Below are 5,592 nucleotides of genomic sequence, written 5' to 3'. Positions count from 1 at the left end.
CAGGAGACCGGAGCTTAGCTGATTATGTTGTTTCTTCTTATTTGTTAGCATGACTGGATATTGATGCTGATTATGTTTTATGCCTTTTATCATTATGTTGTTGTTGAGACTGATGTTGGGCATGTTTCCTTATTTGAGTGAGCATGGGGATTGTCCATGACACTCTCTGTTAGTACTTTTTAGATTGGAGTTGTATAAACTGTTAGATGGTCCGGTCTACATTGTTATAGTTCCGTGACTAGAGCCACACTTATTTTATCTATGTTATGAGGTATTTCAGTTAGCTGTTTTTTTGCAATTACATACAGGCGATGTTTTCTTAATTGATTATTAAGCAAGTTGGTAATGTTAATGGCATCATAATTGAAAAGAAAAAGTAATTCCGTATTTTAATTAAGCGCAGCTTAATACGATATTATGATAACATTACCGGATATAGGGGTGTTACAATTTCCACGTTCGGTTGAGAGCACAATTCGTGGTTAGAGAGAGGTAAGAGTAAGAGTGAAATGATAAAAAATGAGGTATATATAGGGCACAAGTGTGACACCCCATTCAGGCGTCACCCATTAGGGTGTAACGCCTGAAAGGGGCGTCACATGGGACGTCTAAAAGGGGCGTCACGTTGTGCAATAAATGTACATTTTTTTTGAAAAGTGTAATAAATGCATAATTTTTTTATTAAAAAGCAATAAATAAACTTTTTTTTGCCAGAAAAGGTGGTACAAGGCTTTAATGAAGAAATTAGGTGTAGAAATAATATTTATAAAAATAATAATAATAATGACCGAACACCCAATAATTAGTTACTTTTCTTATTAAAATTAAATATTTCAAAAGTCACCACTCTCATAAAAAGTAAACTGGATTCATCAATAATGATCACTGGTGCAGTACAGAAAATTAATACCTCATATTTATTTGTAGTACACATCAGCAACTCAAAAAATACCCAAACCAATAAAGCATTAAATGGGGATGGAAGCAATACTAACAAGTGAATCCGACATTAATTTTCAACCTAAAATCTGAAACACAATTATTAATTGGGATTTGATTTTCTCATGTTGCATGAGAATTCAATTATCATGTTGTGACTCAATTAGTGGTGGGTCCCGCATTTATTAAAAAAAAAAGATTTGCACGCAAATCGAAGGGCCACAACATGAGAATTGAATTCTCATGCAACATGAGAAAATGTTTTCCCTTATTAATTATGTAACTCCATTATATTTAATATTTCAACAAGCATGGAAATCCCCTCCATTTAGTACGACAGGCCCAAAAACTCAATTTCTCTCTGGCTAAATATTAGGTTACCTTGAGTCCAACCTTACCACTATCAAGTGTGAAACCGCTTATTACTATGCTCCATTTAGCACTGAAAGTCCAAGTATTCAACTTGTCTCTAGCCAAATACCAGGCTAGAGACAGATAGTCTAACCCGGCTCTCATACCACTATCAAATGTGAAATCCCATATTAATATGTTCCATTTAGTATTGCAAGCCCATGTATTCAACTTATCTCTAGCCAAACACCAGGCTAACTTAAGTCCAACCTGGCTTTGATATCACTACTAAGGTGGGCTAGGGGAACCCATGACGGGGAACCACTACCAATGAGCTAAGTTATACCAATTGTAGCAAGTGGGTTCGACATCATGTCTTAACCTAAAATTTTAAGCGATTGGATTAATGGGTCCATCCATTTATATGGTTTTCACTTAACCCATTACCAATCAATGTGGGAGTTCATCACACTCAAATATCCCAACAATCTCTCCTTCAAGTGCGAAACCCCACATTAATATACTTCCCCTTAACAGAAGTTTATTCGAGTACCCATGACCCAAGTACTTAACCCGATTTTAGCCAAACATCTAGCTAGCACGAGCCCAACCCGACTCTGATACCACTGTTAAGTGGGCCATGAGTCCATATTAGTTCATGGGTCCCCTTGCTTATTTTTCAACTCAAACCCTTAAGGTATTTGGTTCATTGGTCTTCTCACTTATTATATGGACTTCACTTAACTTATTACCAACCAATATGAGACTCCGTCACACTTGAATATCCCTACAATATCTCCCTTGAGTGTAAATTCCATATTGGTAGGCTCTCCCTCAACAAAAGTCCCTCTGAGTACCCAATGTCCAAGTACTCAACTCAACTCTATCCACACACCTGGTTAATTCGAGCCCAACCTAATTCTGATACCACTATCAAGCAAGCCAGGGGGAGCTCATAGCTAAGGACATAGGGACCACTATCAATAGGCGAAGCTACACCAGCCATAGTAAGTGGTTTGACACCATGTATCAACCCAAAACCTTAAGAAATTGGGTTTATAGGTTCTCTCATTATATGGACTTCACTTAACCCATTCCCAATCAATGTGGGACTACATCACACTTGAATATTCCAACACATAGTGTGGTTGAAATTTCACATATAACGTTTTTTCATAAATATTTGTAGGAATTAATGTTTCTTCTATAAGTTGGAGATAAGCATATCTCTTGCATTCACATAGGGGTGGGTAGGTCCCGTTTTTTATTTCTTTCTTTCTCCTCAAAGGGCCCCACCAACTCTTACGTGAGTGCAGATGATAAAGTTATTTCCAACTTACAAGAGAAACATTAAACCTGTAAAGAATCAATTCAATCCAAAAGCTTAAGCTGGTGAGTGAGACTACTTTGATGGTTTCATATATTTCCAACACGCCCCTTCACATGAGAGTCCACTAGATTTGAAGAGTGGACAATGTACAGGTCCACCTACCTGTGCTAAAAAATTTCACAAGAGAAAATTGCGCCGGGGGGGGGGGGGGGGGGGGATAAGTAGAAGTGAAAGTGGGTTGGGCTGGGCCGAGCTTTGTCAGAAAAAGCCTAAGCCTATCCAAAAAAAAATTATCTTGGCCTGATCCGATAGCATAGTACGAGTCTAACTGTTAGCCTGACTTGGTCTATTTATAAAAAAAAAATAAAATGGTCTGGCTTGGCATGACCAGTTAGTCTGTTAATTTTTAACTTCAAGCATAACCATGAATAAACGGCACAAAATACTCAACTTATGTTGTTAAAATAAGAATTACAATTTCAATATCCAAACAGAACCATGAATCACAACAACAAGTCATCACAATTTGCTTTTAAGTCACTTTCAGGACCAAAATGCTTAAATTAAATAACATATTTCACCAGATTTAAAATAACTGCGTGAATCCAACAAACACATTATGATGCTTGTAGTAGCCAAAAACTTCTCATTATCTTCTCTCACCTGCAAATACAATTTCAAGGTTACATGAGTTGGCAAACAATTCGTAAATGTAGAAAATAAAAAACAAGATTAAAGAATAGAAAGAAAAAAAAAAGATTAGGAAACAATAAAACATTTTTATACCTTTTATTTTTTTTCCTTCATGCCATACTTATTATGTAGTCAATCTCCAGCACATATTAAAGCTTGGATGATATCTTCAGCCAAGCTAGAACGATAAACATTAATAACTCTTCCTCCAACACTAAATGTTTATTTTGACACACTGTAGAGATTGACACAGATCTTATGTCTCTCCCAAATGTGGTATTGGTGGGGATTGAACATGGGTCCTTCCACCACCTACTCAGCTCACATGCACCAACTAAGCTTTCACCATTTGGTACTACTATAAATAATATTAATTTATTTTATTTAAAATAAATAATATGATATAGACCGACATGTAAAAAAAAAACTATGTCCTGCTTTCTAAATCGACTTTTTTAGAAGCCCGAGATTATTGTATTTGACTATATATAATAGATCAAGTCTGGCCTGATATAGGCTAGGTCAGCCAAAACCACTTTCACGCCTAGCGGTGAAGATCAAACCCGCGACACCGAGGCACTGATACCATGTAAAGAACCAATTCAACTCAAAAGCTTAAGCTCATGGGTGAGGCTACATTAATGGTTTTATATATCTCTAACAAAACTCATATTCATAAACGCACAAACTTTGATAATATCCCACTTATTTTATGTTTTGACACAAATTTCACATAAAAAGGAATGTGAAATTTCAAGTGAAAAGATCAGTTCCAGAAAACTTCACTGGGAATGGAACACCTTATTGATGGAGTCACAATTTCCCCCTATAGGAGCGCATATTAGAAAAACAACCACTTCTCATCCATTCAGTTATGAAATGTTTTAGCATAGGTAGGTTGAGCCTGATGTATTATCCACCCTTTAAGTTCAATGGACTCTCGTGTGACGGGGCATATTAGAATTTAATATAAATCATTAAGGAGGTCCTCATTTAACAGTTTAAGCTTTTGAGTTGAAATGATTCTATACATAAATATCATTGTCCAAATTTAAGTTATATAGGATAGAAATTCAAATTCTGATACTCATTATATTTAATTTTTATGTGGGTGTGATATTTCATATTTATTTTTATGATAATTTTTAAATATAATTTAGGGGATATATTATTTTACCTATCTCTTTTTCTATTTATCTTTGTCTACCACTCTCCAATACCGTTAGATCAGAATATCAACTATCTTTATCATTTCTCTCTCTTATTCAGATTCTAATCTAATAGTGTTGGAGAGTGATAGACAAAGATAAGCAGGAAGAAAGGTAAGTAGAATAATCTATCTCGTAATTTAGAAACATTTAAGGTATTTGATGTAGGAAAAATATTTTCTTATGTTGCATGAGAATTCAATTATCATATTTTCAATTTGCGTGCAAAGTTTCTTTTTTTCTTTTTAATAGATGTGGATCCACCACTAGTTGAGTCACAACATGAGAATTCAATTTTCATGCAACATGAGAAAATCAAACCCTATTGATATATTAGTAGATATATCTATGACAAAAAAGAGAGTTAGTTTCTTGTGCATGCATTTATAAAATTCTTTTTGTTAACTAATCATATTATTTAATCGAATAAATAGTATATTGATTGTATATCTCACAAATACCGCATGGAGTTGAGGCGTAAAAGCATCATCAACATGCTGCATTATCTACTTCATATAGAACGTCAGCAATATTCCAAGTTAATCAAATGGTACAGGTTATTGCGTCAACAGGTCCTAATTAACACGACTTTTTTTTTTAATTTCTTTTTAATTAGATTACTAATTAATTGGTGGCTGAGAGGAGAAACATACTACTTGAGCATGGAGTTTGGTTTGAGTGATAATTCTAAACATGCAAATTAAGAACATTTAGCTTCAGTATAGGTAGCAAGTAGCAAGTAGCAATTGAGCATATGCCTATAATAGATAAGCTACCAACCGAAGCTACACTACTGTGTGCCATTTTTTCTTCTTTTTCCCCTTTTATTTATCATTCTAGCTTAAGGGTACTGCATTATTGGCATTTATTTATAGGACATCCATTCAGCGCAAACTATATAATAAGGATTAAATCAAAATAAAAACATAAGGAAAACAATATTGAACAATCCAAATTAGGTTTCCTATGTCCACGGGCAACATGGAGAATTCAGTGGCGGAGCCACGTTACAGCTAGGTGGGGCCTGGGCCCTAGCTGATTTTGAAAAAAATATTTTATTATATATAATTA

Source organism: Gastrolobium bilobum, unplaced genomic scaffold (genome assembly GCF_033153095.1).
Source record: "Gastrolobium bilobum isolate Gb01-03AN ecotype WA unplaced genomic scaffold, APGP_CSIRO_Gbil_v1 utg3161, whole genome shotgun sequence".
In the NCBI taxonomy this organism is placed as follows: Eukaryota; Viridiplantae; Streptophyta; class Magnoliopsida; order Fabales; family Fabaceae; genus Gastrolobium; species Gastrolobium bilobum.
Note: the sequence above shows the minus strand (reverse complement) of the source record.